General features: G+C 44.5%; 1 long non-coding RNA gene across 1 annotated transcript; it reads left to right on the top strand.

Moving 5' to 3' along the window:
• The first annotated feature begins 510 nt into the window (after positions 1-510).
• On the top strand, positions 511-18,992 carry LOC119169405 (uncharacterized). The gene is made up of 3 exons (XR_005109590.2): positions 511-644; positions 15,562-15,690; positions 18,736-18,992. It is a non-coding gene; the product is annotated as an uncharacterized LOC119169405 (long non-coding RNA).
• The last annotated feature ends 4,601 nt before the right edge of the window (positions 18,993-23,593 follow it).

The raw sequence follows: 23,593 nt of genomic DNA, 5'->3' as shown, positions 1-23,593 counted from the left end.
AAGAGAGAGAACCACTGTCAACACTGTCGTTCTCGGTGTATCCCCGAAGAGGTTTCACACACACACACACACACACACACACATATATATATATATATATATATATATATATATATATATATATATATATATGTATGTATATATGTATATATAAGTAGAATATAGAGAGTCTGGCTTCAATTGACGTAAAACCACGGAAGAAATAAGTATACGGTTTAAAAAACTGGTAAAAAACTGTAAAAGACATGCCTACTTTTGCTTCGTGCTTCCTGTGACCAGTCGCAGTCTTCTGGCAAAAAGAGCTACACCTGACCAAACGAAACTCAGTCAGGGTTTTCAAATTTCCGAACTCTTCCTCTATCGAACTGCTGCCGCAACTAAAAAAAATGTTTTGTCTGCCTTGATCACATTGAATTAATACGGCCTTTGTTAGCGAGAATCCCAAATACCAAGATATATAGACAAAGGATATTGTTTTTTCAGTACATTCTGCTAGCCTTTGCGAATATTGAAAAAACGCCAATCCACGAAGCCGACTGATACCAACTTATTTTCGGAAAACGGGAAGCTTTGGCAGGAGATCGATGCTGTCATGTATTTGGCATCTGTCATAATCGCTGTTTGCATTGCTTCAAGCGCTCTAGGTAAGTATGAGTTTATCAAAGTATCTAGTAGTATACATGTCCAAAGTACCTCCAATTGTTGAAACTGGCTGTGTTTTAAAAGGTTGTCTCACTTTTTGTGATTGCGTTAATTAGTAAATACTAACATCTTCACGCTGTGCCTGCTATAACGGGAAGAAGTTTTGTTAGATAATTTGTTAAATGCGAAGCATTTATTAACGAAATTCAGCAACTTTGAGCGTATCTATCTATCTATCTATCTATCTATCTATCTATCTATCTATCTATCTATCTATCTATCTATCTTTCTTTCTTTCTTTCTATTTAGCTGCCTACAACTTTTAGCTCTCCTGGCCTTTTCTATATTGGAATCGACACCAAAATTGATATGGCATAGCATGACTCATTGACAAGCATAACTGACTAGTCATAACATGAGAATCATGTGATATAGATCATGACTCTCATGATTTACATTTCATGGTCTTGCTTTCTTGCGGTGAATGCGTTCACATGCCATAATGCGAAACTGGTATGGTATGACATGACTGCAAAGCGAACACAATCGACCGACTCTAGCATGAAAATCTTGACATGCGTGTCACGTAACAACGTTACTACGTGTCACGCTCATGATGCGTTCACGGCCGTTTCGCTTGCTTAGCATATGCCAAATTTGCTATTACGTCACGTGAATGGATGACGAAGTTATGCGACTGGTGCAAACATGATAATCGTGAGATGCCTGTCATGTAAAAAGTGAAAGCTTTACCGGAGAGGCGAAGCAATGAACTGATAGCAACAAATTGAGAGGTCACACGCAGAGTAGAAAGCAGATCGAAACATGCCCCGCGTTCCTTACGAACAAATGGCACACAAAAGGGGTACTCACAGGGACGCATGCACGTGAATAGGCGTCTCATTTGTTACTTTGCTGTGTCGGAAAACGCGCGCTTTTTGCAGAGACTGCAATGAGAACATTTTCCTTTGTTCATCTGGTAACTACAGCAGAATTGTTCCAGATAAAGACCAAGGCCAGCCAAGGCATACGGCCTTCTCCACCTTGCCGCCGCAAGATAAGGGCGCGTGAGGCAGCGTCGCTCCCCTTCTCTAAGCAGGACAAAGTACGCGTAGGAGATTAGAATGGCTGCCGCCGCGTGATATGTTCAGTATTACCAACAAGATGGCACAGTGAGAGCGCGCGATGGTGTCACGCGCGCTTAGTGTACCATCTTGCTGGTAATACGGAAAACACAATTCTCCCCCGAGATGATCGTGAGCAGCGGTAAGTGGTAGATATAAGTATAGCTTGCCATTTGAACGGTGAGGGATGTGCTCCAGCGCGGCTTAGTGGTGAACGCCTCGCTCTCACGACGCCTAGGTCCCACGTTCGATTCTGCGCCGAGATTTGGCGCAAAATACAGCCGAGGGTGTCCCTCTAATTGCTATCGCAATGAAACATGAATACATGCGACACTCAAGGCGCCATTACACTTCGACGTGCGTGTGCACCGGCACTCGTTTCATCGCGTCCCGTCACGCCAGGCGCCAATCTGCCTCTCCGGCGCGCGTGCACCGCGATTCGTTGCTTTGACGCATGCGCGTTTGAGTGCGCCTGGCGTCCCTCCGTCACGAAGAGAGGCAGACACGGTGCTGTCTGAGTAACGTCGTCAGCACGAAGTGCAGCATGTCGCATATCACACCAGTTGCCGTCGGGTTGCCCCGACGGCCGCTGATCGCACCTGTCGAGACTGCCATCAGAGTATAGAGTGCCCGCAATTTGCTAGTGTAGCGTCGCTGCGCCCAGCGTGTGAGCGCGTAAACGTTACGTCAGAGTTTATTGGGCCCTTCATGATGCGCTCGCCGCTGCTTCGCTAGCTTCATACATACCAAATTCAGTATTGCTCGACGCGAATTAACGACGAAGGTAAGTGACTCCTCCAAACATGATAATCACGGCATGCGTGTCACGTAAAAATTGACTACATGCTACGCTCTTAGTGCGTTCGCGGTTGTTTACTGATTTCACATATACCATTTTGGTGTTACATGACGTCAGTAGATGACGTTGGTGTATGACTGGTGCAAACATTATTGTCATGACAGACATGCCATGCGACAACATGAACACATACCATGCTCCTGATGGGCTCGCGGCCGTTTCGCTACCCTCACATACACCATAATTGGTATCGCGTGAAGGGAATGAAGGTCAATGACGTGTCTAAACATGATAATTATGAGATAAAAGTCATGTAAGGCATAATTTACCTCCACTCATAACGTTGTGCTTTTAACTGACATTAACCTTCCTCATTCGTGCGTCGTATATTATCGATTCCCTCTGCACATGGATCTGCCAATTTTTTTAGATCTATCAAAAAATTTTTTAACTAGCTGAACTACGTCATGTTTTCAGTACCTTCCGCTTTAGGTTTATGTGACTGTGGTCATCTGCAGATACCAGGCGACACTAAATATGGCACTAACTACACAAATGGGAATGAGTATCTTTTTACAAAATGGAAACACACATTCAGGTTCAATAAAGTTGAAGTGCTTTCTGTGAGTATTACTTTATTCGTATGTTCAAATTATCCACTTGATTTCTTTAACCATAGTTTTTACTAATTATTGCTAATCTGTCAGGTTTAGCCATCATCTTCATTGTTTTAAAATATGTAAGGTAGCAAAAGTTAAACTTCTTTGAATACGTGGTTCTCGGTTAGTCGCCAAGCGTGGGCGACTGGCCAAGAAAAGTAGAAATACAATGTGCTACTCTTTCCTACTCTACCGAATGCCGCTCGGGATTTGCGAAAAGCGGCCATTGGTAATTATAGAGGAGTGTTGAAATCAGGGGCATTTCACATGTATGTGCGGTCTAAACCAAAGCACCAAAAGCGAGAGTGCTAGGTTCTTCTGAGACACACAAACCACGACAGAGTTTCTCTTGCACTGTGATGTTGGAATTAGCAAGAGCTGTTATCAGGCAACAATTTGCTTCACTTCGAGGCATTGCTCTCCCCATCGTTATCAATTACCGCGTAAGCGCCTCCGAAGGCATGCACTCTTCGGTACTCCAGTTTCAGCTTCACTGATGAGTTCTCTATAAATTCATCATTCCAATAGTCTAGCATCAGCCGCTTTTCTGTCATCTCAAATTGTCGTTCGGGTATTTGGTGGAAGCACTGCGCTACACCCATGTGACCTACTCACATATTTCAAATATTAAGGGATCAATAAATCTGCCTTACTTAAAGTCTCTATTCTAGTAAAGATGCGGCTCTATATAGATAGACCACTTCGTTATAGAGGCGATAAGGGGTCTACCATCTATCGGTACTCTTGATTGATATATGGGGTTTAACGTCCCAAAACCACTATATGATTATGAGAGACGCCGTAGTGGAGGGCTCCGGAAATTTAGACCACCTGGGGTTCTTTAACGTGCACCCAAATATGAGCACATAGGCCTACAACATTTCCACCTCCATCGGAATTGCAGCCGCCACAGCCGGGATTCGAACCCGTGCCCTGCGGGTCAGCAGCCGAGTACCTTAGCCACTAGACCACCACGGCGGGGCATCTATCGGTACTCTTATAAGATGTGCAGTAACGCAGTTGGAAATAGTGAATGCCTATCAGAACTGATGTATGAATGCCTCCTGCCCTGGCGTGGCTACAAGGCATTGTAATACCCTCCCCAGATTGAAAACTTTTTTATTTAGTCCAAGAGTCGGACATCGCTCTGCTGTGATAACTCAATTTTGTACTGATAATATCTGTTCGCTCAGTGCGTTGGATATGTCACAATATTCAATACACATCTTCACTCTTACCATGTTGATTGAGAGTGTAAACCACCTGCTCTGCATACTTTTGAACGTTAACTCTAGTATGCATGTATGTCTCACACGTCATTGCTGACGTGGATTTCATCTCGTGCACGACAGGCCTTTTGTGTCATTTATGCCATCGCCATAAATTTATGTTCATCACATATTGATGCCCTGCTATGCAAATTTAGCTATATTACAAGCTATATGGGGATAGCTAGCTAGCTAGCTAGCTAGCTAGCTAGCTAGCTAGATAGATAGATAGATAGATAGATAGATAGATAGATAGATAGATAGATAGATAGATAGATAGATAGATAGATAGATAGATAGATAGATAGATAGATAGATAGATAGATAGATAGATAGATAGATATTGTGAGCTAGCCCGACGTGCTTATGGCTTAAGGTGCATCTCCTAGTTTTCGCCTACATACAGGAGGAAAATATCGACGAGTAAGTGCTCCACAGACTGCGGGAACTCTTGTACCACATGTCTCAAGAGGTGGCGCATCTAGCGTTCTGTAATGATATAGTTTCCTGTCGCACACCAACTGGTTTTCCACGAAGCTTTGGTTGCGAAAGCAAGAACTGCGCTTTCATCTTTTTCATACAGTTCATATCACTGATGCTTTTTCCGGCAACTTGCGGCTGAACACGTGGGTATGACGCGATAACAGGGCACTGATACCACATGACGTCGTACTCGCAAATGGACCACACAAGAGGGGCTTGGCGAGTATAAAAAAAAAAGATTCTAAATGCACCTAGATAGTGGCAGCATGTCTGGGTCCATTTTGTTGAAATCAATGTTCGTAGTTAAAAGTCAGCAAATGGGTTCAAAAGTTTTCGAAAAACTCGAAAGGGTTCTTTTACATTCGCCTGATGTGATTTGAAGACGAAAGCCATATATACATACCTATATATATACGGGCACGGCCGCTGGATCAAAGCGCACAGGGTGCGGCCTGCTGCGTGGAGCCGCCGCGCATTGACGAGGGAGGACGAGCGTTGTTGACAGTTGCGGCCGCAAGTTTCGCGGGGGGCGCTAGTAGTAGGGGACACACCGAAGAGACGCGCGGGCGCGCTACGGCAAACGCGGCATTTTCGCGCCAATTTCTCGCCGCGGAATGAGGTTACATGCTCCAAACAAATATAGTCGTGTTCAGCTTGATGCAATCTGCCTCACAGTTTAGCTAGGTAGTTAGAGTGGCCAGTTAGTATGCCAAAAAACTGCTTTGTTCCACTGTGCGCGTTGAACGCAAAGAAAAATCCCGGTTTGAGCTACCATGAATTTCTATCGAGCGCTCAACGACGACAAGCATGGCTCACCAACATCTCCCGGCAGGGATCTGGCGGAACAGAAACGAGGTGGGTACCCAGTGACCGCTTTTCGGTTTGTTCCCTTCACTTCATCGAAAATGACTATAAGAAAGGCACCAAACTGCGAATGCTCCTGCCAACTGCCATCCCGACGGTATTCCCCAATTACCCGTCCTATATGCAAAAGCCAAGGGCTCCAAGGATAAGAAAGTGGCCTCGAAGAGAAGTACCAGATGGTGATTCATCAGTTTGCGCGAAAAAGAGTGCACGAAATGGCCCAGATGAAAGCAGGCATGAAGATGTCGAGCCTGATCTCTTCGGCGATCAAGAACATGTTGCACCAAGCGGGTCTTCGGACGGAACGTGGGACTTTTCATTGCCTGCTAATAGTATGTGCCAAACCAGTTCATGTACAGATAAAATGTCTCAAACAGACCTTGACCTTAAGCGTATGATAGAGGATGCGAAAAAAACGACGAACCGCCTCCAGCGGAAAATTTCCCGCCTCAATAAGTCACTGCAGACGCTCTAAAGCCAGTACAATACGGTTCGTGAACGGCTTCAAGCTTTCGAAAGCAACAAAGAAATCACCTGTTTCGTGAGTGTACTAAGAGCCGCAGACAAAGGCCATAAAACCGCCGAATTTATCAAGAATCAAGTGTCGAATTTCGCTTCCAAGAAGCCAGCGTACACTGAATCAATTCTGAGGTCGTGCGTCCTTTGGAAAGCATGCTCCAACAAAGGTTACCAGTATGTGAGAACAAGAGGCCTGTTCAAGTTGCCTTGTCGTGCCACACTACAGAAGTACATCGGGCACTCAACAGGCGAAATAGGCGTCACATCACTCATAACAGAACGCCTCCACGCAGAGTTTCAAGCGCTACAAGTCGAACAAGAAATCTTCTGCTCCCTAATAATCGATGAAATGGCGATACAGCAGAAAGTTATGTACTATCGCCAACTTGATAAGGTTTTCGGTCTCGTTGACATGGGTCTTGAGCAGCAATCATGTGCAACGCCTGAAGTGGCGAACAGGTTGTTGTGCTTCGACCTGCGAGGGCTATCAACTGCCTATGTAATAACAGTGGGATACTTCTTTACCCGGTGCCTCAGGAGTGAGCAACTTCGTTCTATGGCAATGAATGTCATGAAGGCAGTCGAAGATGTGGGTTTCCGTGTAACGAGGATTGTTACCGACAATCACCAGTCAAATGTTGCGCTCTTCAAGAGCCTTTCCGAGGACGGAATGCTTGCGCATGTAGTGCCACATCCATTGCGACAAGGTGATCCTCTTTTTTTGTCTTTTCACCTCATCAAGAACCTCAGAAATAACCTCAGAAATCACCTCATCAAGAACCTCGGAAATAATCTTGTGGAAAAAGAGATGACGGAAGGAGATAATCTAATTCAAGGTGGACTGTACTTGAAGAAGCTACTCAGCATTCAGTCACAGCTACTCGTAAAGTCAGTGAGGTTCCTAACACAGTCACACGTTGAACCAAACAACTTAGAAAAGATGAAAGTGTCAAGGGCTACGCAAGAGTCTCCCCAGTCGTAATAGCAGCGCTTGAGTTCCTACAAGAAAACCCACAATGCCACCCTGATGCGACAGAATTTCAGGACTGTTTGCCCACCATCACCTTCATGAAAATGGTGTCGAAGTGGTATGACCTTCACAGTATTGGCGCTGTGAAGCCGCGCGGTCAAAGGGAAGAACCATTCTACTTGATCGACGACGACCGTCTTTCGTGGCTTGAAGTAGGCTTCATCACGTACATCGAGGAGATTCAGCTTTCTGGTCGAAAACAAAAAAGAAAATGACGAAAGAAACATGCGAGGCAACGATAATAACGACGAGGTCAACTGTGGCATTGATTCAACATCTATTAGACAACAAGTAGGTTTTTATTTTTTCACCTTCATATTTTTTATCGCAGTTACGTATATGTGTGTGACGAAGCAGGGAAAGCGAGAGCAGACGACGGAGTGGCCGATCGCTGGAAGGCGAGAAAAACGAAGGAGCTCGGGCTGCAGAGAAGATTAAGAAGGGCGCGCGCAGGCGAGACAGTTTTTTTTTTTTGGAACGCCGGCAGAACGGGCGGCAGGTTGTTGGAGAACCCGCATCTACGCGCGAGGTTCGCATACACAGGGCGCCTGTCTTCGGGACAGCGAGCGCCTCACGGTCCTCGCCTGGCAAGACCTGGGACGCGGCCTGCTGCTCTCGGAGAACCCGCACCTACGCGCGAGGTTCCAGATTGTCCACCGCCGTCGAGACGAGCGTCGCAAGGTCCTGGCCTGGCGCGGACGAGCCCTGTCTGGCTACCGGCTACCGAGCGACGGTTCGTTCACTCGGCCCTTAACCCCTGCTGCTGCTACGTCGTTTCCACACCGGACATCTACCCGACGACGATTACGTCATCACAGGGACGCAACCAGCCCACAGCCTCCTGGTCCCCAAGCACCGCCACGTGAGACAATTGACTAGTAGTGTACGCTGCCGCTTTATGTATTTCGTGTGTGTATGCTGTCAAATACAATTGTAGTGTGGTTTGTTAACGTCAGATACCGTCTCTTCCATCCGCAACGCGTCACACGCTCTGCGGCGCGACGAACCTCACCAACAAACATCACATCTGGCGTCCGCGCGACAGGACCGCTCTTATCCTATAAAAGAGCAGCGCGTCGCTTATGCGGGTCTGACGGTTGACGATGGAGACGGACAAGCTCACAGCAATTGGAAAGGAACTGGGGTTGAGCGGTCCAGGGCTAAAGCAGTGGATCGATGAGGAGCGCGTACGTGAACGAGAAGCGCGGGAAGTACGTTTAGCCGAACGCAATGCGGCAAAAGAAGCTGATGCCGAGACACTGGCGAGGCTACAAGCAGAAAAGGAGGTTCTCGAACTAAGGTTGAAGCTCCGAGAGTTAGATGCGACAACGGGTAGCGTGACTACAGGTCAATCAGTAGAGGGTCCGCACATGGGTTCTCCTCAAAGCTACGAAAGTCCGCACAAACTCATACCGCCCTTCAACGAAGTTCGCGACGAGCTGGACGCGTACATCCAGCGCTTTGAACGCGTCGCCAGGAGCCAGGATTGGCCGCAAGACAAGTGGGCCCTTTCACTGAGCCTTTGTTTGACAGGTGAAGCGCTAAGTGTTGTTGGCAGAATGGCACCTGACCATGCCATGGATTACGCAACGTTAAAGAAAACGTTGTTGCAGCGCTTCCGGTTTACAGAGGAGGGCTACCGCACTAAGTTTCGGTCGGCGAAGCCTGAGGACTGCGAAACGGGTCGACAGTTCGCTGGGCGATTACTAGGTTATTTCGACCATTGGCAAGAGATGGCCAAGACCGAACGGACGTACGAAGCTCTACGAGACGTTATTGTTTCAGAGCAATTCATCACGCAGTGCCACGAGAAGCTGGCAATCTTCCTGCGGGAAAGGGATTGCCGAGGAATTGAAAAGCTAGTAGAAGCTACTGATCATTATATGGAGGCGCAGGGTTTCGTCAACCTTGGTAAAGGTAAGGACGACAAGGACCATAAAAAGCCACCAGATCGAGCGCAGGCCGCACTACGGAAAGAGGAAAAGGACAAACCACATTGTTTGCTTTGTGGAAAGCGCGGTCATAAGGCCTCAGATTGCTGGGCAAATACTAAAGGGCCAAGGACAAAACCAGCCTTCTGCGGAAAATGTAGACGTAGTGGGCATAGCAAAGAGGACTGCCCTAACAAGGGAAGCGGTAAAGCCTCGTGCCTGAAAGAGCAAGCAGAAGGTCCGAAAGCATCAAACCAGGGGTACTTTCTGACATCACACGATTTGTGAAATCGTGCGACACGTGCCAGAGAACTTTCCCAAAACACTTAGTTGGGCGAGTACCGTTGGGTAAAACCCCCGTCATTGATACACCGTTTAAGAGAGTGGCCATTGACATTGTGGGACCATTATCTCCCAAGTCAGAAAAAGGGAATAGATACGTTTTGACAATGGTGGACATGGCAACGCGGTATCCTGATGCGGTGGCGCTGCCAAGCATTGAAACAGAAAGGATCGCTGAAGCACTGTTGGAGATGTTCTCGCGAGTGGGGGTACCTCAGGAAATCATCAGCTGCAAGTTCTTCACAGCGAAGAACCTTCTTAAGTGGGGGGGTAATGTGACGAAGCAGGGAAAGCGAGAGCAGACGACGGAGTGGCCGATCGCTGGAAGGCGAGAAAAACGAAGGAGCTCGGGCTGCAGAGAAGATTAAGAAGGGCGCGCGCAGGCGAGACAGTTTTTTTTTTTTTTTGGAACGCCGGCAGAACGGGCGGCAGGTTGTTGGAGAACCCGCATCTACGCGCGAGGTTCGCATACACAGGGCGCCTGTCTTCGGGACAGCGAGCGCCTCACGGTCCTCGCCTGGCAAGACCTGGGACGCGGCCTGCTGCTCTCGGAGAACCCGCACCTACGCGCGAGGTTCCAGATTGTCCACCGCCGTCGAGACGAGCGTCGCAAGGTCCGGGCCTGGCGCGGACGAGCCCTGTCTGGCTACCGGCTACCGAGCGACGGTTCGTTCACTCGGCCCTTAACCCCTGCTGCTGCTACGTCGTTTCCACACCGGACATCTACCCGACGACGATTACGTCATCACAGGGACGCAACCAGCCCACAGCCTCCTGGTCCCCAAGCACCGCCACGTGAGACAATTGACTAGTAGTGTACGCTGCCGCTTTATGTATTTCGTGTGTGTATGCTGTCAAATACAATTGTAGTGTGGTTTGTTAACGTCAGATACCGTCTCTTCCATCCGCAACGCGTCACACGCTCTGCGGCGCGACGAACCTCACCAACAAACATCACAATGTGTATTTACTTAGGTATCAAACAAACTTTTTTCTAGCTTTCGCTACGTCTCGACCCGTGCCTTTAACAGCGACCCCGTGGACTCCCTCTTCAGTTGCTTTCGACAGTTTAACGGAGGCAACGATAGAGTTGATGCAAGAACCGCGGTCTTCTCAGGCGAAAAGCTGTCAAAGGTATATTTGGTGCCCGTTGGAGAGCACAACCATGTAACCTACGCAGTTTTTCCCCAGGTTGGAATCCTCCAAGCTGCTAAGAGCGGAAACGCTCCCCATAGCTCCGAAACAAATGCGCCTCTAAAACTCAAAGCCCGAGAAGGCAACACCGCGGCCGTGCCACTTGCGGTCGTCCTCGGTGCTAAGTGGCTTTCCTATGAGCTAGAAGTAGTAAATGTTTGGCTTGCTTTGCCGGATGACCTCGAACTAGCACCCCTAGCATACCTGGCCGGATACATCGCGCGTGCATGTGTGGAGAAGGTAAGGACGGTTATTTTTAAGCTTTGCATTATTTGCTGCATTCTTTCGAACGCGTCGCTAATGCGCCAGCCAGTCTTAAACAATGTTCACTTCAATTTCGCCTTCTTCGAATGTTAACTATAATATGCGAACCAGCAGTTCTCCCTCTTTCTCATATTTTTCTCCTTTTGCCCTCCCTTTCGCCACTAAAAACCAAGGGCAGGGTTCCAGGCTGACCTCGAGTGAAGAAAAACTCAGGTCAGTCCGGAGCCAGGGTTCCGGCCCGAATCAGGATGCGGGTCCCGCCCCGCCGGTGTGCCACCACTGTAAGGTTCGACACCGGATATGCGTGTATGCCACTCTTTTTGCCGCAGGTTGTTTCATTCCCACTCTTACGAAATTTAGATAATACTTTTCTTTAGCTAAGCAAAGTAAGAAAAGGAGCCTACATACTTGTTGCATAGTACTTTTAATGAAAATTTTACTTGGCTTGATTTTATTACTTGCAGTTGTCCTGTGCAAAGTTCTCCTGCAATAGACGAAACCGTGTGGCAGCATCTACGATTTAGTGAAGAAAATCGATAACGGACAACTTCGATATCCCAACATGGAGATCGTGAAAATTTGCAAACTCGCATGTGACTTTGTGAGTGAAGTGATGAAAGACCCTGAAGTTCGAAGAAGTGAAAATCTGTGTGAACTTCTTCACTCAGCCCTCCTTCCACATTTAGTTACCTGCCGTGCACTATGGTGTGGTTCGGGCAGCCTTCAGCACACGAACCAGGTCTGTGATGTTTTTTTTAAAAAGCTGCTTAGACCACTCCTAGCTAACTGGACAGGGAATGTGAGTGCCACTGTGCCACGTCTTGTAAGGCTGGCACACAAGCCCCTCTGCAGAAAAGTTCTGCGCCTCTGAGGACCATGGCAACTCCATTTTTTACCTTATATTGCAGGCAAAATTGTTCTGCTGATTTAGAAAATATGCTCATCTTTTAGAGATTGTAGAGCTCCAGTTAATAAATGCACGTTTCATCGTAAGCACAATACCCGGCATTTTCATTATTTCCACATGCACAGCAAAAAAGACAATTTCACATTCAACAGTCTTCGAACGGAAAATATGCAGACGGATGCTAATTTAGAGTTATTATAGCTCCTGAAATACTCTGGAATGAATTGAAGGTTATGTAATCCACTGTCGCGCCAGCGGACAAAGGCAAACATAAAATCATGGCCTTTATTCAAAAGTGATTTTAACGAGAAGCTCAAACTTTGTGCTATAGTTAAATGCCGTAAAAGCGGTCTGAAAGTTCTTTCAAGTCCTTTTGTTAAATAATATGAAATACGTGTATTAATTCTGTGGCCTGAGGACGGGGCAAACTTGTCATAAGCATGAATTTAGAGCTGACTGTCGCAGGGGCGGGATGGCTTAGTCGAGGCCACTCCGTCTCTCTTAGTAGCGATAAACCATTTGTCACAAGAGAATGGGTCCCGTAGTAGGGTGGAACAAAGCACTGAGAGGATATCAAATTCAAAGTGTCCGCTTGCAGCACGAAGAGTCGCGAGTTAAACATCCCGGGAATTCGCGCACGCACCGCTACTCCGCCGCTTTTCATTGTCCTTGACCGGTGGCGCCGCGGCGGCAGGTGAATAAACTCGACATCTCCCGCTGTTTCGGGCGCACGCAGCAGGCCGCACCCCGTGCGCTTTGATCCAGCGGCCGTGATACGGGGAATGACGGCGACGTTGACAATGACGGCGAAATCCTACCAAAAGTATTCATATAAGTGCAATCACAATAAAATGATATTTAAGGCGATTGAGTGCTAATCAAACGCAAAAAGTTTCCTGGGAGTCAGCGTCCTGTGGTGTGAGCGTCCAAATATCATCCTAAATGTTCGGGTTACGATGGGACAACATATGATTAACTTTTGTTCATGCTGACGGCGCTGGACGCCAACGGTAAATGCTCACGTTTGGTGAGACATCTCGCTCATTTGCTTTACTAAAAGGTGTTTTCTGTAAGACTTCTGCGTGTACATCAGAAACAGACCCTGCATGCATAGCGCAAGTGGAAACAAGTATTCACACAAGCAAAATGACAGCATCTGGAGTGATCTAGACCGCGAGCTAAAAATAAAATGTTTGAAAAGGGTGATGTTTGGTAAACTAAAGGCGTGTACGAATACAATGGAAAATTGGTGACGCCAATAAAGTATTTTCATGCTGGGCTGGTTGAACAATGGTTGCGAATAGAGGAAAAGATGGCTCCTGGAACAGTTATTCACGTGTCCTAGACATACGGACGTTCTCCAGAATACCCCTGGTGTTCACCAACTGGGCATGCTCGCCCAAGAACGTGCTAGGTGGGTCTGCCCGAGTTGAACACCGTTTCAGCATTTGTCTTATGTTAGAATAATAGGGTATTGTTTTACACACAACAAGGAGCCTGGGACAGCATTCACCGTAAATCTTGACAGGCCTCCACTCTTGCACCCTGCTTTCTAAGATAGAATGTGTTATCTCTTTGGGTGAACCCCGACATGTTACTTTAACTTGACTCTTCAAAGAATCTTTTGCTCTATCTTGAGCGTCACATAACTTTCTGAAGGAAGTATAATTATATGCAACTATAGCTAACGTGTCTCATTAAGAAGAGTCGCGTGCTTAAAAAAGTGGTTAAGGATTCGGAGTACTTAGTACTCTATTACAGGATTGAAGCTCTATGCCATCAGCACGTATAGTAAGGAGGCAGAAAAGTCAAAGAACCTTTTTTTCTCACAGTATAGCCCTCTTGCATTACTAATACCACGTGTCTTTACCTCTGCTCACGTTCTCTCACACGTTTCTATGCTCACATAGCCTAGAACAGCATAAGGACATTTTAACAGCGTCGATACGTTTTCGTGCTTCCTACAGCCCCATCAGCTTTCTAATCTATTTATTACGAATACTGCTGAATATGCCTACCTACACATCATTCACATGAATACTTATCACAAAGCCATGAGTCGCACGCTTTGCTATCAGTGACGAAAGACGATGGAGTGGATAACTGTTTTAGAGCAGTGTTATCAAAGAAGCTAGGAGTTAAAGCCTGGGTAAAACACACTACTGGGACAGCGTAAGCCGGATAGTTCAACTTCAAGTAGCCTGTCGTTTTAAGGCCCAAGTTCGAGCACAGATCAATAATTGTAGTGTTGATTGGCAACGATTTATGAATACTGTATGGTGTGTTTAAAAGTTTTTTGATAATGAGGTTAGGCTAGAGCCAACGTTCTGACAAGTACTTGTCTTCTTCAAGGCTGCAGCATAGAAAATGCAATAGGCATTGGATTGGCTACCTTTTTTCGTCGCTATTTTGCCATCTTCGCATTCCTGCAATTCTAGCAAAGCGTGTGTGTGATACGGAAAGGAAGTCGTGAAATATATCTACTCTGGTACTACCGGTATGCTGCTTAAAGGCAAAAGGACCCCTCATAATTGCAAGATCATGACACAATATTGGTAAAGACGGTTCTTCTAGACTGTTTACTGCTATAGAAGCTGTGAGACCACCCATGCTAGTCAGAATAAGGAAAGCTTTGATTACGCTTATACTAGTTATACATTGTGGCCAAGGCCTATGACCTATAAGAAGTAGATACTATCGGAGCACTGCGTATACCATATAAATAAGAAAACTACTTCGAGGGGCAGCTTAGCTCTTGTAGCCCCGCCGCGGTGGTCTAGTGGCTAAGGTACTCGGCTGCTGACCCACAGGGCGCGGGTTCGAATCCCGGCTGCGGCGGCTGTATTTCCGATGGAGGCGGAAATGTTGTAGGCCCGTGTGCTCAGATTTGGGTGCACGTTAAAGAACCCCAGGTGGTCTAAATTTCCGGAGCCCTCCACTACGGCGTCTCTCATAATCATATCGTGGTTTTGGGACGTTAAACCCCACATATCAATCAGCTTAGCTCTTGTAGAATGGGTCTCTGAATTCACTAGGAACTGCTAAATATCCGATCATAGTGCCATTTTGTGGCATATAAAACAGATTTACATGGCGCTAACACGAAGCAACCTTCGTCATACTGTTCATTATAGGGACAATGGTGAACTATTTTTGAACCCTTACTAATCAAAAAGCCACTTTAAAACATTCACTCGTGGTGCTTCTCGCATGGTGCGTGGTCGGTAGCATCTGAACTGTTTTTAAGCAAGGCGTTTTCATGAATACCAACTATTTTTTTTCTTGAAGTGCTTAAGGAAATACGTTAGCCGCGAAATAACACAAACACAGATTAAGGAAACACACAACCACAAAGACAGGCAGCTAAGGTATGTCAATGAGCAACTAGGCCAACAAATAGTCCCAGAAACTCTTTGTTTTATCAATGCTCATTTACGTTCTGGCATGTTCCATTTTTTTGTTTTTTTTTCTCATTGTGAGAATAGCAATAACTATTTCAATTCTAATAATCTATCTAAAACGTGTGTTTTTGCAGCAAGGTTTTCACCTAAGAGACCCCCGTGTATTCGTTCATATGGCTGCGTACCACCTACACACTGCCCTGCAAAACACATGACACCGTTTCGAAGTGGCTGCAAAGGAACATCAGTTTGCTGCAACCTGAGTAAGATGCATTCATCAGCCTCTATAGATAAAGTTAATAATAGTTCGTGGTATGTGATGGCTGAAGGCTGGATTTTAGAGGCATTATAAGATGCGTTTTGTTCCTCTAACTGCCTTCTGAGCCTCCAACGCCGTTAATATAGGCACCTTACACTTTCTTTAAATACCAAACATCTGAAACAATGGCGCACCTTGGCCGATGGATCTAATGATAAAGCAATTCTCATAAATGTTTTTAACTTACCTGTCACCATCACTTCAATACTTTGATCAGGTTCATATGCACATTTCACATTTTATTATGTTATTTTATCATTCTTCTGTCCCCCTCTTCTGAAATAAGTTAATTCCGCTAGCTATCCCCAATAAGCCGGCACATTATCACTAGACTTAATGACCATATGAAAACTTTGGACAGCGGCAATCATTTCCACTTACCGAGCGATGCAAGAACTGCCAATAATATTGTGTTTACTGTTCCACTAACATTTTCATTTATCGCAAAGAGACCTAACTTGGGAAATAGCAAAATCCTTTCATATCAGAAGGCGCGCCAAAACATGCGTAAACGGACCATCGATTTACCAACTGAGAAATAGTTCACTTTTTGAGCCATAAATACCTTTACACTCAGCTACACTCTAAAGGTACCACTTATGTAAAAATTACTGTCATGGTGTGTTTTGTTTTGAATTTGTTTTATCTTCCTTTCATTTGCTTCCTTGTTTGATAATTTTTTACGCACACATACTCTTGATTTACCTTGATATTCATACTTCGTGTAGTTCCTTCAATAAACTGAGTTGTGAGTTCCCGATTATTTGTCTTCTTACCTTTACTTTACCTTCTATTGTGTGCACACGGCATTGTTTCCCAAACAAGATGTCATTATGACAGCACAAAGCTGACAGCAATTGAACATAGCCTCGCTTATGCCCCACAACACCGCTGTGTTTATGGCGATAAATTGGCTTTATTCAACAAGCACACTGCGAATATATAATATAAATAGCCATTGCCACTTCCTTGAGCGTCGCATATGCTGAAGAAAGCAAAAGAAAAACGCTTGGAAGCTGAAGTACTGTTAAACATAAGCTCTATTTTGCCTGTTCCGCATGATTAAATTAAGGCATACAACAACACGCAGACAATAAATGCAAGAGAAGCATCTAGTTAGTTTGTACAATTTACTCGGCCATCTACGTTAGGAACTCTGTTATGTACTTCAAATAATCTTATGGTTAAAGACAGTATCTGAACTTATCAGTCAAGATATCCTATCATGTGTTCCACACACATTTCGAACGATCGAAAGGAACGTTTACAGAAATTCACGCAAACAACACGCTTGAAATAGTCCAATAATCACTGACAAAATTGTGAAACCAAAGCAAATTACAACTACTACTTTTTTCAAGTATATCCACTTCATAGCTGTACTTCCTGTAACTGGTAATGACCTTGTACACAGAGAAGAAAAGCTCCGTGTCCTCTTAAGCAATTATACCATAGTCGTACTTCAGAACATCCGATGTTTTAAATGACACTGGGATCGTATAGTGCTCACTAGCAACGACGCTGGAAATTTATGTCAAGGCATAAAAGCAACCATTCTTGCCGAATAGGAAACGTAGTTTTGTGCGTACCTTTTGTGTCATTTCTCCTTCGGAAACAACTATGATTCTTGGGTGCTCATGGCAAATTAACCATGTAAGTGAGGCGGCTCCTGTTAAATTGTGCGTCTAATCAAACAAATTTTGGCGGTTTTTTTTAGAGAGTTGCTTGAACGAGAGGGCTAAGCAGCACTCTATAGAGTGCAGCGCAATTACTGTTGCAAGAAAACATTATTAACGAAATCAAGCTTGGCTTGAAAGTCAAGCGTATAGTGTTCATATAGGTGGAACTTTCCAAGTAAACGTTAGCAGGTGGTCATAAACATTTAAGCAAAAACGCCTAACTGGGCATTTAGAGGCATGGTAAAAATACTGCAAAAGTCCTTTAAGTAGAACAGTTGTCCAAGGGGTAAGTTTTCTGTAATAAACACATCTAATAAAGTCGGTAGGCAATTCGGACACGGAAAACGCACGACACCTTACTTTTGATTTCCCGAATAGACTGTAATTATTATGTCTAAATTTATAGCAAGTAAAAGAGACGAAAATTCACTCTATTCCGTGGTGTGCGAACCAATTATCTTCGAAATGATTCTGTTCGTTTCTTCTAAAATATGCGGGATATCAAAACATGGCGAGAGGTTTAAAATTGCCATTTGCCTAAATCTGGTCTTCAATAGTGAAAAACGCAGGGGTCTATATACACACATCTCTATCTGGCACAAGTAGAGACCGTATTTCAGGCAAGTGCCGACTTTAGTCCCGTCACCCCACTTTCATATCAGAGCATGATCTCGAGCACGAATTTCGATAATGAATATGCGAAATAAGGTGTGATTTTCGCTATTTTTAAACAAAAAGTTGCGCCATGAGTTGTCACTCCCTATAACTCTTCTATTTAGACAATAGCCTTTAGGACAATATACAAAAAAAAACAAAGAACGAGTTTTTGTTGAATACTCGTTCGGATTTAACTTTAGGTGTTGCGAAATTTGCCTCGGAGTATACTCGTGTGGATTTACCTTTAGGTATTGCAAAATTAGCCTCGAAAAGAAGACGACGTGGGCCTGGCTGCCAGTTTTTTTTTTTCTTAAACGCCTGGTCTGCCGTTTAAACAAACACCCTGTATATGTGTATGCACCTTTATACGTAGCAATATACATGCGGAAAGACACGGTGATGACGTGGACATTAGGCCACTGAGAGTGTTCATACACTATTTATTGCAGCAACTGCAAACAGTAATGACGTGATTTATTACAATTAGTCTGCGTGTTGACGCTCGTTACTTAAGCTGAAGGAATATAACGGTAAGTAAATGAGGTAATCTGTCATAACTTTTATACGCCGTCACTTTTTGAAATGAAGGATATACACAGGGAGTATTTTGTCTTGTTAGTGGATAATAATTATTCAGATTACTATGTGTGCAGGAAAACGTGATACGTGCACCATGGTTGGAGGAACTTGTGAACGGAAATGTGACTTTGAAAATACTCAAGCTGGATGTCCTGGTCGGAGGAGGTGCTGTATCAATTTGGATCGCTGAGGTGCTTTCTATACAGCTATGCTGCATGTAACACGACCTATTGATTCCGGCGATCTCCTGAGTTTGCTTTTGAAATAAAAAGCTAGCCTAATGCAAGTCCTATTCAACTCGCAGTGGCTATGCTAGTAGCAATTTGAATAACTGTGTGGAATCATTTTCAATGTTAGCTGAAGTATTAATGTGTGCCCCACTTTCCGAAAGGTGGAGCACAATTGGAATAGCGTGCTTTAATTGTCGAGCTTTGACAGTTGCTTGCCAGTTCTTGTGCTGTGTATGTTCATTTGGTGCTTGCTTTCTTCTTGAGGTGCGCGCAGCAAGTTTCGAATGTTCATTTCGAGCTGCTGGCCGTTTTTCGCGTGACATGGCAATTCGTCGCTGTAGCAATCATTCCTTTCCCTTTGTGGGAAAACAATGCACATTATACGAACGAATTTCTCTGTATAGCCACGTGTAATTTTTGCGTTATACCCATTTCTAAAAAGAGAAGGATCATTTCCTTTTTTTGTTTAAGGTAACGTCCTGAATAAAGACAGTGGCAATGCAGATCGCCACTCTTGTTTCTAATTGGCTGTAACAGTCACTTTCGTTATTTTTCTGCACATGAGTCGCGCTTCATCGTTGGCATACCCGGATGGTCATGGGGAACCTTGTTGTGACAAGATGTGACTCAATTGACGCTCATAAACTATATCTATGATGGTCTAAGCCGTAGGTCCGACTCATCGGAATTTCTTATTAAAGAGGGTGAAAATAAAAAGCTTTTACTGTATTAGGTACAACGTGGAGTGACATTTGATGATTCTGATAGAAAAATATATGTGAAAACAGTATTTAAATAGTTTACTTAGTACGCAGTTAGCAGTCTACTCTGTTCGACGTTCTTTAGAAGAAAACAATTGAAAAAACGAATCTTGAAAACAATTACAAGAGTTTAGATGTAAGATGAAGATTTGATCGCAGCTTTAAAGAGGTATAGCCTAGTAATTATATATAACGATTGTTAACATAACACCAAATTATACACACACACAGAGTTGCAAGAAACTCGCAGTGTACGACACACTGCAACCACCATGATTGACATTGTTTCCGCGTCTAGATATCCTATATCTCCCTCCCATAGATTCTTACGTGTAAACACTTAGAAAGTGCTCCACTCTAGTTGCGGGAAATGAAGGAATAGAACAACAATATCTTGCTAGTGATTCTACGAACCCTATAAACCTCATTTGTCACCTTTTGTTGAGATGCGAAGTACATGTTCTCAGAACGCGTTTCGCAATGATATATTTGCTAAAGTGAGCTCTTAGTTGCGCCTTGAGTATATACCGCATTTAGCTAATCAAAGATGAATTTGAAACTGGCGAGCTCATTTTTTAAGTGTTTGCCAATACATATTGCATGGGTAAATATCGCCATGTGTCAGTGGCATAGCGATCAAGAAAATGAACACGAGGACGATGAACACGAGGTACGAGCTGACCGTATCGGCAGGCAGCGCTCCTCAACTAGCCAGCTGTAATCACAACTGTGTATTTACCGTAACAATATACACGTTAAGTTCACAGCTTCAATATGTTTAGAACTACAGAAGTATTGAAGATTTCTCGATTAGTACCACGCCTACAATAAAAAAAATCTATTTGCTTTGACTGCTCATAGCTAATCGAAATGTGCAGTGGACTAGCTGCTGAAACGTATTGTGAATAGTCTAGTGTAAAATGTGTCATAACGAGGAAAAAAATGCCACAAGCAACAGTTGGGGCTGAAATAGTTTCATTTTACAACACTATTTAACTTTTGTAAAGTGTTTAGCAAAGAAAGTCATTCAGACTGTCATGTCGTTAGTTCTGTTTGAAGTGCGATGTGATGATGATGATGTGTGGTGCTTTATGGCGCAAGGGCCAATTGATGACTAAAAAGTGCCATTTCAGTGACTAGAGATGTGAACAGTGATATGGTGCATGGATGTATATGGGACGTAAAATTCCTCGCGCTACCACGGGTAAAAACATAAGTATTAAAATGATGACAGGGCGTGAAATATGTGCAGTGAAAGTGGATGTCGAAAGATCATAAGAAAACCATGGCGGAGATGTAATTACTGCAGCGGTGGCCTCGGTACAGAGATCCTGTTACACATTACCTCGAAATATCCACTGAAAATTACGTTTATCTTTTAGAAATGTAAACAATGAGTAAACTTTAAAAGTGGGATCCCTACCGATAAGCATCTTGGGTGCGGTGGGAGCTGCTGTCGGTAAGGCAGTAAAAAGTGCTCATTTCTTAAAGCATCCAACTCATTGCACTGCACGAGAATGTGGAGAACCGTAAGTGGTTCTCCACATCGCTCACACAATGGGGGATCACTGGCAGACAGAAAATAAGAATGTGTTCTGGCTTAATAACATGTAGTTTATTACTTGTGTGTCTATCCGACGTTTTTTTTTTGCCAATAACCCCTGAGCTTTTGTTTTAGAAAAAGTTTCATGTCAAGTGCAGGGATCGGTATTGACGCATTTGCGGCATCATTGCTGGCGGATGCAGCCACCTGGTCTGCCAAAACGTTCTCCTATATCTCACGGTGCCCCGGCACCCAGCAGACTACAACATGCTGATTGATATGTGGGGTTTAACGTCCCAAAACCATCATATGATTATGAGAGACGCAACCGACTACAACATGCTGTTCGGATGAGTAGACTGTGCACAGCAATGAGTAAAGAGACGCAACGACAGAGTATTAGTGTTTTTAAGTGTTCTCAAATCTTTCGCCACACTCAGAGAGTCCGTGTAAATTACCGCTTTTCGTAGTTTTACATGTGCAATGTGTTTAACAACCGCAAAGATCGCATAAGCTTCGCCGGTGAAAATGCTTGTACCAGGGTGCAGAACGCCGGCTTCCCAAAAGGATGGGCCCATGGCTGCGCACGAAACATAAGTATTGGACTTTGAGGCATCTGTAAAGAACTCAGACCCTGTGTACTTTTGTTGTAGTTCTAAGAAGTATGTGCGCATATGTGCAATGGGTGCTTGCTTTGTAATCTCTAAAAAAGACACATCACAATCTGTCAATTGCCACTGCCATGGTGGCAGACATGCTGCGAGAGCCATTAGACAATATTCGAGTGAACCGCGGTTTCCTCAGAAAGTCCCCTCACACGAAGTAAATAGGGTTGTCTCCAAGATGACCGGTTTTCAAACAGAACAGAAGTAGACATGTCATCAATTGTGAAATATGAAGGGTGGTCCTTAGCTGCCTTCAATTTGAGATAATATAGAAAAGATATGTAGCATCTATGTAGGTGGATGGACCATTCGTTTGAATCCGCGTACAGGCTTTCAATGGGGCTGGTACAAAAGACCCCTGTAGAAAGGCGAATGGGTGGTGAATAGGGTCAAGCATCTTTAGGGCACAAGGTGTCGCAGACTGATAGGTTATTGATCCATAATCCAACCGAATGCATACGAGACGCCTGTACAAGTTCATGAGACACTTCTTGTCACTCCACCCTGTAGTGCGTGACAACACTTTTCGAACATTCATGCGTCTGATGGACTTGTTTTTTAGATACCTAATGTGTGGTATGAAGGTCAACTTGTTGTGCAAGATCAGGCCTAATAATTTATCTCGGCTTTGAGAGACAGACGTTGACCATTACGTTGAATGTAAGGTTCTGAGTGCATGCCTCTCTTTCAGGAGAACAAGACACACGAGCTTTTTTGTGGGTTCAGTCCAAATCCGTTTTTTTCTGCCCATTTGTAGACTTTGTTTAAACCTAGCTGAACCTGCCACTCACATATTGCCAGGTTGCATGACTTGAAGCAAATTTGTACATCTTCGACATATGTACAATAGAACATATCGCAGGGGATGGACAAGTGCAAGGAATTCATTTTGATAATAAAAAGTGTATAACTAAGTACACCGCCTTGTAGTAGTCCTGTTTCTGGGACAAAAGTTTGGGAGAGGAAACTGCCCACACGGACATGAAATGTCCGATTGGACATGTAACTCTCGAATATGAAAAACATTTTACCGCGCACAACCAGGTGAGACAAGTCTCTTAATATGCCAAAACGCCATGTTGTGTCGTAGGCCTTCTTGATATCGAGGAACACAGAGAGGAAGTATTGTTCGTGTACGAAAGCATCTCGGATCTCTGCCTCGATACGCAATAGATGGTCTGTCGTGGATCTACCCTGTCAAAACCCACACTGGAATCGGTCGAGCAGATTGTGTGTTTCAAGGAAATGTAAAAGCCGGCGGTTTAACATCTTTTCGAAAAGTGTACAAAGGCAGCTTGTAAGTGCAATGGGCCCATAATAGAAAACTAAGGAAGGATCCTTACCCTTATTTAAAATGGAAATAATTAAAGCCTCTTTCCAGGACGTAAGGATGGTGCCAGAAAGCCAGATACAATTGTATAGGAAGAGTAAAGGTTTTAGCGTTTTGAGCGGCAGGTTCTTTATTATTTCATACATGACACGGAAGTAGCCTGGACAGAATTACTTCAAGAGCTTAGTGATTTTTGTAGCTCAACTAAGTTGAGAGGTATAATGTATGCCTCGTATTTTGTACACTTATGTTCTAGTTTCTGCTTTTGTATCCTTGCTTTATATCTTCGGAATGCTTCAGTATAGTGTGATGAGCTAGACAACTGCTCGTAGTGGGTCCCGAGGAAGTTTGCCTGATCTTCCAGGCTGTCACCCTGTGTGTTTATGAGTGGAAGTGAATGTAG

This window comes from Rhipicephalus microplus, chromosome 2, assembly GCF_043290135.1.
Source record: "Rhipicephalus microplus isolate Deutch F79 chromosome 2, USDA_Rmic, whole genome shotgun sequence".
Taxonomy (NCBI): Eukaryota; Metazoa; Arthropoda; class Arachnida; order Ixodida; family Ixodidae; genus Rhipicephalus; species Rhipicephalus microplus.
The sequence above is the reverse complement of the archived record's forward strand: the minus strand, read 5'-3'. Positions and strand labels throughout refer to the sequence as shown.